Raw genomic sequence first — 12,077 nt, 5'->3', positions numbered from 1 at the left:
GGGATCCTATGACCCCAGCTGACTTCCTGCCCTTTGGGCAGGGGGCTGGACTCGATCTCCCGAGGTCCCTTCCAGCCCTGATGTCTATGACATCTATGAAATCTTTGAAACCGCAGAGATCTTCTGAAGGGTACAGGAAGCATGAGAAGGTAAGCAGATAAGTAGAGGCTCAGGTTTGCCTGTGCCTGGACAACTATCCACCCCCTCACCACTCAACCCTTCTTGCAAGGAGGAGAGTACTGAATATATTAGTTTTTGAAATTGGGTGGCACTTAATTCACAGAAGTTATTGGGGGGTGGGGGGAGGCTGGATTACAATGAGGGGTTTCTTGAATCCTAAAAGGTTGATCATCACAGATCTACACAAGTTCTGGATATTTTTTTAAGCCTTAAGGGCAGCAACCAGCAGAATGGAACATATACTACCAACTGGAAGTTACATAAAACACAGCAGTTAAATCTGACCAGTGTCCTTGGAGTTTCCATTTAGTTATTGACCGAGTGATGAAGGTCAAGGAAAAGACACTTCACCAAAGAAATAAGACAAGTATGACTAATCTCCTCTCTAGCTATTAATATCTTTTTCATGAACCTGTTAGATAGAGGGCACGAGACAGTGCTAGAGATGTCTTTGAGCAAGATATACTTTTTTCTTTACTGGCCACCAACCAAGATAGCTGTGAGGGAGTTCTGCCACAACTTTTTTTTTTTTTAAAATCAGTTCATCCAAGACGAAGTACAAAGATACAGTCACACTATTGGATAGGAATCCTGATCTAGATCATTCTTGGGGGAGGGGGGTTGCTTGTTTGTTTGTTTAAGTATTCCTAGATTGGTACCAAAGCAAGGCAAACTTTGGGAAATGCTGGTGCTTCTACACACTGGAAATGGGTTTGATGTTGCAGGATCCCCCAATTTCTCTAAATCTCTGCAGCTGCAATTATCAGCTCCTTCCTTGTAACAGCAGCCCAAATTCTCTCAGTGGAAGTGGATGGGTCAGCAGTTTCGAAGATGCCTAAAAGCATTTACAGCAGCTATACTTCTGACCTACAAAACTTCAGGAGAACCAGTGTTGAAACCAGCCATTTTAAGGAGATACCTTCCAGGTAGATACCTACCTGTAAACCTTTGTGCAAAAAGCAGTTCAAATACACCCAATGGCTGCCATCGCTAGAGATGGAGAACAAAAGGCAGGAGGGTATAGAGATTTGGCCTATGCTATTACTCAAAATTACTGACCGACCCCCTCTTTGCAACTGTGCAACTCTTTAGGAAGCAGCCTGACGTAGGGACTTTGGCAGTAATAGATGAAGGACTGTAAGCTCTTCCTTTACATCAAAGCAAATATAAAGGCTTTAACTCAACCAGCACTCAGTACCACTGACTTGGAACACTTAGGCTTTACATCAGGGGCAGGAAATTATTTTGTGCAGAGGGCCTCTTACTGCATTTTGGCAAGCCATCGAGGGCCACATGACAGGCAGCCCAGGGCAGATAAATATTAGTTTTCTAAATTTTTTAGGGGCTCCGCAGGCCGGATAGAATGGCCTGGTGGGCCGCATCTGGCCCACCCTGCTTTAAATACACTAAAGATGGCATACACGGTAGAGTACTGGCCTTTGCAGATTATCTGAACATGTTACACAGCACTCTTGTCGCAACGGACAGCCAGAAGGAAGTAAAATGCTCCGTTATGGCTGAGGGGGGATATTACAGAGGTTTATAAAATCGTGAAGGGTGTGGGCCAAGTGAACTACTGTTCACCTGGTCTCAGAATACAAGAACTAAGGGCAGCCCACTGAAATTACTTGATGACAGGTTTAAAGCTAACAAGCAAAAGTACTTTTTTTACATAGAGCTTAGTTATGCTGTGCAATTCATTGCCAGAGGAGGTGGTGGAGACAGATAGCACAGCCAGGTTCAAAAAGAGATCGGGTAAATTCATGGGTGATAGCTCTATTAATGGTCATTGAACAGAATGGTTGGAGACTGGTATCTCTAAAGCCATAAATGGTGGATGCCAGGGATGGTACTGAACAAGAGATAGATCATTCTAGAGATATTTGGTTTGATGCTCTTTCTCTATAGCATCTACTTCTGCCACTGTCAGAGGCAGGACATCGAGCTACATGGACCACTGGTCTGGCCCAGCCTGGCACTTACGTTCTTAATGCTCTACTGCATACAACTCTGCGTGTAAGGAAAGGATGAGAGAACGAGCATGATTAGACAGATGTTGGTCCCATGTGTGACCAGCTGTAGGATGGCAGTCTACCCTACAGGCTGAGGCTGCGGCCTGCAAATTATTTTCTCAAACATTGGCCTAAAAAAAAGAGTGCAAGAGACAGAGCATTTATGACAGAGGGAGCTATACTGTGAAATTTATTTAGCAGCTACACTGAAAACAGGATACAGGTAATTAAAAATTGCACCTCCAAGGGGTCTAATACTAAAATAATTTCATGCAGAAACCCAAAGGCCAAGAAACAGGAAGAGATCAATTTAGACCTAAAAATACATTAGAATGCTTTGGGAGATGGGATGTACTAATAGCATGCTGTTAGTGTTTACTGTTTCATATGCTGTAAATTTTTCAGGAATGTTTCTTAGAAATTATTCATATACTTCACTGTATTTTTTTTTTTGAAGAGACACCAGCTTATGTAGGAATTTGACCTTATTTGTTTAAAAATGGGGGGCGGGCGGAAATGCTGTGCTTATATATTAGAGTAACACAATATGCCAAAGTATGTGTACACAAAGGGATATCAAAAAATCTAGTAATTGAAAAGGGCAAAAGATGACACTGTAAAAATAGCACTGTGCAGTTACGTATTTATTCTCTCTGAATGCTTGTCTAAATTTCTGAGGTTACAGGTTTAATTGCTAGCACTGAAATTTATCCTGAAATCAATAATAATTCAAGCTGTGTTCCCTCAGCCATTTATGTCACCCCACCCATAACAAAGACTATGGTTGGATTCCAGGTCTTGTAATCAGAACTGTATTGGGATAGACTTAGTATTTCACCTAAGAAAATTTAATCAAATTTAATAAAGTTGAAAGGCATGATATGTCAGTTTTAAGTTACAAATACAAACAAAGGCAGTTTTTTCCTTGGTGCCAAAAATATGAAAGCTAAACTTGCTGGGGTTCAGAGACAAATAAAGAACTTTATTTAGGATGGACTCCAGCTTTCCCTGCCCTTTGTTGATATCATACTCTCAGTTTTTTTCCCCAAAGAAACTTAACATTTTTGGCAACGTCTTTTTGTACAGTGCCAGTGCACCAGTTTGCAGGACTTGCGTATTCAAAGAAAAAATGGCAACCACAATGATGAACAAAAAGAAACATCTGCGCTCTGGGTTATGACGTGCAAATTTAGTGTCAGTTAATTATAAAAAACCCCAAAAGATCTGTGTTACGTCTGAAGCCAAGGCTGTTGGAATTTTAGTCTTGTTAGGCTTGTTTTGTTTTAAACAGAATTGGTTCTGCAGTGCTAAAGAATTCCCATTCCATCACCTGCCAATTTTGGCATTAACTATTCCCTGTTGAGGAGCCACTCCCATGGCTAAGTGAAATTAATCTATCATCTGTGGTTTATTTTCTGCTCTCTTGTATCCAACTGCAGCCTTGGCTAGAACACAGTGAAACAGGGCCTGGAGTCAGAGAAGTATAGAGACAAGGAAGTGGTGAAGAGATGTTCTGGGGCACACAATCTAATCTTAGTATGTGTGGTTAACATCAGAGCAGGTGGTACATAGCAGAGGGAAGTGAATGAAAGACCACTGGAAGTTGCGAGAGAGGGAAAGGAAGAGATGAAATAATGGAATTCAGGAGCTTAGAGGCAAAGTACAGGATTTCTTTAGAGCTATGGAAATAAGATGGCAGATGGAAGAAAGGAGCAAGAAAGAAAATATGGGGCAGATAAGGAATGAGTCAGAGTCAGTTAATGGACTAGTGACTGAAAGAAGGAAGGATACCTCAAACTAAGATGGTGGAGGCAAGGGGGAGGCTTAAGTTAAATAAATTGTATAGCGATGGGAAATGGGTAGTGGTATGTCAGTACCAAGAGAAGCCCATGTTTTGGAGTAATGGGTAAAATACCAAGCAGCCAAGAGCGAGAATAGAGACTGAGGAGAGGTCCCACTGTGGGAACAGACCTCTTAACAGCAGGGATTGTTATACTCTCCAACTTCAGCACCATTGGTTGGAACATGACAGATTACTGGAGCAATACTGTGCAAGTTATAGGTTGGAAGGCTTGTGCAAGTTATAGGTTTCTTGGCCTTTGAGTTTCTGCATGAAATTATTTTAATATTAGACTTCTTGGAGGTGCAATTTTTAATTACCTGTATCCTGTTCTCAGTGTAGCTGCTAAATAAACTCTGAACACAAGATGAAGACAGCATCACACAGCGAGACTGATGCTGAGCTGTGCTCTACTTTGGAGGCATAATAAGGTCCAGCATTTCTTGATCATGTCCAAAGCAAAACAGTAGATATTTGGGCAGACCCTGACCAAGAAAATGCCTAGCATTCTTGATGTCTCTGAATCACAGAAGGGAGGCATCTGCTGAAATAATTCACCAAGGTTTTCCGAAAGCCCAAGAGGTACATGGCCAAAAGGTGTGTCCAGTGGGAAGTGTGCCAGTTTTAGAAGTGGTTGGCACCTTTGCACACTGAAAAGGATCTTGAACCCTCTTTTCTATGGATAGATGGCATTGCAGCTGTAGAGTAGGCCTGTGTGAGCAGGCAGCTATTTGATTCGGCTTTGGATCCAGCTGCTTCGAGTGCCAGTGATCCTGTCCAGGGCTCTGGACCAGGTTCCCGCTTTGATCCAGATGAAGTGGCTCTGAAGCTTTGGAGCTGCCTCAGAGATCCGGCCATAGGGTATAATGGGGAATCAATTAAATATCTATAACTTTGTTGTTTTTTGTTTGATTGCAATGAAATTTGCAGGGGTGGTAGCCTCTGATGAGAGCATGAAGCCTGCCAAGTTTTTAAGAAGATCGGTGCAGGGGTTCAGGGGGAACTGCACCTCAAATTCTTGAAAGCAAAACTTGTGTCACATCTATGTGTTACACCACAGGGGGGTGAAAACTGCAGGGGTGGTAGCCCCTGCTGAGGCCACGAAACCTGCCAGGTTTCAAGGAGATAAGTGCAGGGGGTTGGGGGGAAGTGCACCTACAAAACCAGAGACTAAGGAAGGAAATAATCAATACAGACAATCAACTGCTCCAAGACTGAGACAGAGACAGAAACAGTCAGTTGCACAAGCACCCATGTCACGAGTTTTGCCTGTCAGCAGCTAGAGGTGCAGAACCCCAGAACCCCCCTGCACCTATCTCCTCGACAGCTGGTAGGCATTATGGCTGCAGCAGGGGCCACCATCCCTGCAGCTGTTACTCTGCTGTGCCTTAACACACACAGTGTCATCCATGTTATGAGTTTTGCTTGTCTGCAACTTGAGGTGTAGTTCCCCGCAAACCCCTCCGCTTATCTTCTTGAAACTTGGCAGGCTTTGTGGCCTCAGCAGGGGCCACCACTCCTGCAGTTTTCACCACCCTGTGGTGTAACACATACATGTGGCATAAGTTTTGCTTTCAAGAATTTGGGGTGCACTTCCCCCCAAACCCCTGCACCGATCTTCTTGAAACTTAGCAGGCTTCATGCTCTCAGCAGAGGGTACCATCCCTGTAAGTTTCATCCAAAATCAGGCAAAGAACAACAAAGTTATAGATATTTCATTGACTCTCCATTATACCCTATGGATGGATCTCTGATTTGGCTCCGAAGCTTCAGAAAGCCTAACAAAGCCAGCGATTCGATCAGTACATGCTACTTTGGACGCTGAAAAGTCCAAAGCTTCTCCAGATCTGAAGCAGTCCAAAGTCTCGCACAGCCCTACTGTAAAGTCTATCATTATTTTAAAGTGGTGCCCCATAACATGATACAGGAACGGTTGGCAGACTGTACACTTACCTGAGCTCCAAGACACTGATAGGCAACCTCGTCTTTAAGAGGCTAGATCCCTTGCACTCTGAGTGAACTCCTCATTTAGCATGGAGGCATTCATCAGCATTGACAAAGATGCTGGGAAGGCAGAACAGGATACCTCAGAAAAAATGGCTGGATCCTTTCATCGTGCAAGAAAAATTCTGATCACCAGGAAAATGATGATCTCTACACTTAACAAATGTATAAACCCTTAAAGAATACTGTGTTGCTTTGAATCTTTCAGGGTGTGCAGAGGCTTATCTCTTTTGGAGCTGAAAAGCTCCTCCCCTTCAAAAGAAAGGTCTTCCACAATTTTATGACACACCCGAAAGCAGGGCTGGGCAAAATACAGCCCACCAGGCCATTCTATCCAGCCCGTGGGGCCCCTAAAAAATTTAGAAAATTAGTATTTATCTGCCCTGGGCTGCCTGTCATGCGATGACTTGCCAAACTCAGTAAGCGGCCTTCTGCCCAAAATAATTGCCCGCCCCTGCTCTAGATGAAGCCAGAACCACAAACCCTGGACAACCACCTTAGGACAACAGGAAAGGTAATCAAGCTGAATGTGGTATCAGCCATATCCAATGCAGTATAAAGCAAGATACTGGCTACTAGCTACTCCTCCAAATATCAGGGTGGTAAAGGCTCTAGCAAGTCAAGTGGCAGTCTGTCAGCGAACAACAGCACATATTCATAAATCGTATCTAATCAATAGCGCCTGGTACTCAACTACCTGGAACGGCATATTAGCAAAGTAGAAGGACTTACGCCTCAGCAAGTCCAGTCTTATAGACTCTTTGGGTGCCTATAGAGGTTCTCCTTCACATTTTAATTAGAACACATTAGAGCAGACTGAAGTAATCAAGTCTGTTCCATGTTCTAATCAGAATGCTCTAGCACTGCTTCACTGTCATGTGTATTAAGCCCCTATGCGTTTCAAAATGGCCACAGAGATGCTTTATCTAAACATTGTCGAATAAGCTTTAGATAAAGCATCCGTGGCCATTTTGAAACACACAGGGGGACTTAATACACATGACAGCAAGCCTTTTTAATTAGAGCAGCTGTCTGGAATCACTCCAATTAATGCTCCCCCCCCAACCTCAAACACAAGTATAGGTAGCCTTTGTTGTTTGAGGTACTCTGAAACTATTTAGCCTTTTCACTGGCAGCTGTGACCAACAGAGAGAAGGCATAAGGCAAATACAGAAAAAATGAACCCCTGGAAGGAGCTTGATGATTTTTGTCAATCTTCTACACAGTCTGGGCAGAGGTGGCTAACAATCTGTCATACAATCCTTCCAGGGTCTAGGATTCATTTGTTGACTGGGAAGAGAGGGGAAAGCACTACCATCTTACTAGGTGCAGGCAGTTGCAAGAGATCTATCAGCTTATTAACTAACACAAAAATTAGATTTCAGTGGAGGAGGTAAATCTGAAAGAGCCTGGAGCCATTTATCTCGCCAAGTCTTTGAAACAGCTAAAGTTGTCTGCCTATAGTTCTGCCTTATCAGAAGAGCAGGAGAGAAGACTGCCTTATCAGGGAAAAAGACAGTTATTGGGTTACAATCTTAAAGCACCTTCATCTCAGCAGGGGGGTTGGGAAAGTCCTCCTGTTTCAGGAACAGGAAGCCCAAAAATCACAGAGTGTAGGTTAGACTGCGACGCTGAACCAGATAGTAAGATCAGTACCTGAACCTTCCTTAAATGAAAATTCAAGCCCACACTGGACACAAATTCAAGTCCACAAATGGCCCCTGAACCAACTGTTAGAAACTTGGAGATCTACTGATTCTTGTAGAAGGCAGTTCTATGGCCAAGAAAGCTGTATCCAGATTCTTAATCCTCTTTTGAGTGGAACAAAAAAGGATGACACTGCAACTTTTTTTCAGGCCTGGCAATAATAATGAAAACACTTAGAATTCTCCAGTTATCCAGAAATTGAAAAACAAACATTTTCAAGAACCCTGAAGGGCTTTAGAATACCCTACATACAATAGATAGATAGATAGACAGATCTTGGCTCTTCCCAGTACTGTGGCAAGGAAGTTTGGCACCTGGGGTAAAACACACAGTGGCAGTCTACCTTCGACCCGCACATGGATCCAGGGGGCACATGGCCCCCCCAAGCTTGCCTGGGAGTGCCTGAAGTGGTGGGAGCCCCCTGTCTCTGTGCACCCCTAAATGAGTCACTTATAACTCTGTCCTGCACTCCGCCCCGGCTGGGCAGTACCTGTTGGCAACCCTTTGCTGTGGCGCCCAGGGCAGTCACCCTGCTCGCCTCACCCCCTCCCGCTCCCCTTTCTACAGCACTGATCTTTTCCAAACATACATAACATTGTGCATATCTAGTTCTGGTTTCATGAGGCCTCACCAAATGGAAAGGCATTTCTAGCAGCTGGGTGAGTCATATTGTTTGAATACACTGGCCAACTCCTAGTTCAATCACATTGCTTTACTACCTATAAAATATTACCTGAGATAAGATGATAACCATTTCCAGTGTAAAATGAGGCAAGGCACCTGCCATAGGTATTCCCCAGTGTTTCTCTCCAGTTTGGTAACTTGCCTGTCCTGTCCCTAGAAGATCCAGTTTTTCAAAAAAGCCCATAGTGGGTCATACTGAAAGTTATCAGAGTATCCCCTTTTATAACAAAAACTATAAAGTGACCTTCACACAGAAACTTTTCCTCTGTTTTAGTACATGCACTAAAATCTTACTCGCATATGCGATTATGCTTACCACTGGTAAGCTTTCCCTAATGAACAGCAACATCTGCTCACTTTACACGTAGGACAGAACAGTATTTAAGTATTTGACTACATGGGGAAAAAAAACTGCTTGATTAAAATTAAAGATGTGAAATTGCTATTAAAATGTTTACTACCCTTAAGATACGGTTTGGAAAAGCAAGAATAAAGGCATACATGTGATCCCCATCCCCCAAGAAATTAAACCAGCCCGGTCTCATCTTCGGTGGAAGTCAGTTCAGGCAGCTGACTTTTTAGCAGAGGCCATGGCCAAAGATTTAGTTTAATCTGTTGTTCATATATTTGTCAGATGTCCATCTCCAACATACATCCCCCAGTTAGGTTTGGAATACTGACCTGACTTCTTGATCACTCAGTTTCTTCTCTGGGGGCACTGGGTCATTGTTGCTGGAACTAAATGTAAACTTACAGCTTCATTTCCGATGTATTTTAGGGTACAAGGGGCAGTAGAGATACAGCTAAGCACAAGCATGGACAAAAATGTCACAATGCTGCTTCTATTCTGACTAACAGCTGTTCCCAAGATGCAGGATAGCTAACGTTTTTCTACATTTAAAGTGAAAACTTCAGCAGTCCAATTTCTCCCTCCTATTTCCATCAGTGAAAGCACATAGACTTCTCTCTTTTCATTTGAAGTCTGATTATTTCAGGTGCAGACAGGTTTTAGGGTACATTTACACAGCAGTCAATGTTCTAACTGCAGTCTGCTGTAGATAAATTAGCTAGCTTGGATACTAGCAGCTATTGCAGTACAAAGCTAAAGCAAGGGCTGCAAACACTTGCCTGAAAACCAGGTTAACTAACTGGGGAGGTAGCCCAAGAGAAGCCCTGTGCCAATGCAACTAAACTGCTACTGCTACCCAACCCAGCTTGTGTAAAGCTAGCTCAGATACATCCACATTACATTGAAGTCAAAGTTTTATAAATATTGCATTGTTCTTTGCATCCACCAAGTAATGCTACAAGTTGTTACAAATGGTACAGAATACCTCCCCCACCTTTTCCTTATAAATATTCCTAACTGAGAAACCTCTTTCAATTTACACAAAATGACAACAGTTTACCTATCGCAGAGTAATGTGAAAAAATATAAAGCAACTAGCTGAGAAAAATACAATGACACAGTTCCACAATGTATAGAACAATATGTAACAACTTTAAAAGTAATTTATTACACATGTTCCATTAAAATTCTATTGTTGGAGGGCTTTAATAGAAACAACAATTTGTTATTTACAAAGTGACAGACTACTGGGCAAAGACTATGTTAGATGCAGTAAGTGACAGAATACAATCAAACACTTGATCAAACAATTTACAGAATACATTTGCAAAAAATGTTGATCTTAAACTTACCGTAGCCTTCTGTAAGAGGCTAAACTGTTGCATTAAAACTATGAGAGACTGATACCCATATTTTCAGATAAATCTTTAAAAACTAACTAAAAAAACAAGGCAACTACAGGAGACTCCCAAAAGTCACTATAAAGGTATGAAGAATAGAAGACAACTTGTAAGTATACATAGCATTTCAGTCCAAATATATATATATTTGAAATGCTATGTAATATAGCTATATTTCACAAATGCAATTCTCAGGAGCTGATGTAAAATGAATGTAATAACACTCCACTTTCTTTTTTGATGGCTCTTACCTTAGTTGTACAAGAAAAATGAATCTGGGACTATATAATAAATTTGAAGGATAATCCTCAATTTTTTCAATAAAATACGTGAATTATAGGGATGGCCCAGAGATCCAGATAGACTTAATGGACTCATGCTAACTAAATGTGAACCATGGGTGTGACTTTAGAAAAACATTATCCCTGGAGAACCACAGTTCAGAAGCATTAAGACAATATTGCACAACTGGATTGGGCCACACTCTTCACACAGGAAAGCTGGCTGAAACACAGCTAACATACATACAAATTTCTTGTAACTGAAGTTAATAATTTTGTATATGCCTGTTAAGTTTTCACAAAATATTTTATTTAAAATAGTAAGAATATTTCACTTGTCTTAATCTGAATGTATATAAAGGAATATAAATACAACAGCAGCTTATCATTTTTCAGTTGTGCTTTTTCTTTTCCCTTTAATTATTCCACAAGTTTGAGGTTTCAAAAGAGTGAACGTAGAGTGGCTGTCAGTTGCAAATAAACAGACTTTGCGACCAACCACACTTTGCCAACAGCTTGGAAACCAATCAGAGCAGAGATTACAGTAAATCGCAATAGATACATTTACATATTCAAAACACGACCATGCAAATCTAAGTGGTTTTTTTGGCTAGTGGCTGCAGTCGAACAGAATGCAAAGATTCATCCAATCTACAGTGACAGGACTTCCCATGTAAACAGTGGTTTTCAAAAGAAACCTACAGCAGGTCTCAAATTTTTTTTTTCAAATGCATCCCTGGTTTTTCCTTTTACCTCTATTTTGACTTCTCAAGAAGAGCAGCTCTCCTAGTTAAACTTGGCTATTAAAAAGTTACTTAAAAACATACAGTACTATGTATACAGTCCTTTCAGTCACTATTATTCCTGAAATCAAGAGGAATCAATCAGGGTTTAGGTATTCCCTGAAGGAAGTAGCAGTAGCTTGCAGGCTGGTGATATTAGAACCCGAGGTTGCATTTTGGTTTTTGGCATATATGATGTTGAGTTAATGACAGTGGCTAATCAAAATACAGAAATTTACATAATGCATCATGGGGAAATAAACCCCCTCAACCACATTGCAGGAAACAACATACCTGAAAAGTAGCTGTTTAGTAGGGGTGTGTGAAGCGGGCGATTTGATTAGTTGATTCAGATCATTGTCCCCGATTTGATTTGGCTGAATCAGAATCTGAAGATTCGAAGCTGATTCAGTTTTTAAAAAAAGACACAATTTTAAAAAAATGTTCTACATACCTCAGGATACCAGCATGGCTTGTGAACACTGCAATGCTAGGGCGGATGGAGCATCCCACAGGAGCACGGGAGGGAAGTGGACCAGAAAGTACTTTTGGGTCCACTGCCAAGCGTGTGCGGGGGACCCCTCGCGCCCTACCTAGCTCGGCAATTGGCCACGGGGGGACCCTGGGTGCCTCTCCAGACCCAGGAGGCACCAGGTGCCGTGTAGGAAGGGTGCAGGGCAGGGGCCCTGGAGTGCTCCCCGGCAAACCCAGAAGTGGACCAGAAACACTTCTGGTCCACTTCCGAGTCAGCTGCCAAGCATGCTGGGGAGTCCCCCGCACTCCTGTGGGACATGCCATGCGCCCCAGCATCGCAGCATTCACGAGCCGCCTGCTACCT

The 12,077-nt window shown here is 42.3% G+C and overlaps 1 protein-coding gene across 7 annotated transcripts in view; it reads right to left on the bottom strand.

Annotated features, from left to right (window-relative positions):
* HDAC4 (histone deacetylase 4) overlaps positions 1-12,077 on the bottom strand; it is a 407,925-nt gene that overhangs the window by 149,232 nt on the left and 246,616 nt on the right. The gene's annotated exons all lie outside the window — the stretch shown is intronic.

Source organism: Crocodylus porosus, unplaced genomic scaffold, assembly GCF_001723895.1.
Source record: "Crocodylus porosus isolate Cpor-Errol unplaced genomic scaffold, CroPor_comp1, whole genome shotgun sequence".
Taxonomy (NCBI): domain Eukaryota; kingdom Metazoa; phylum Chordata; order Crocodylia; family Crocodylidae; genus Crocodylus; species Crocodylus porosus.
Note: the sequence above shows the minus strand (reverse complement) of the source record. Positions and strands in the feature narration are given on the sequence as shown.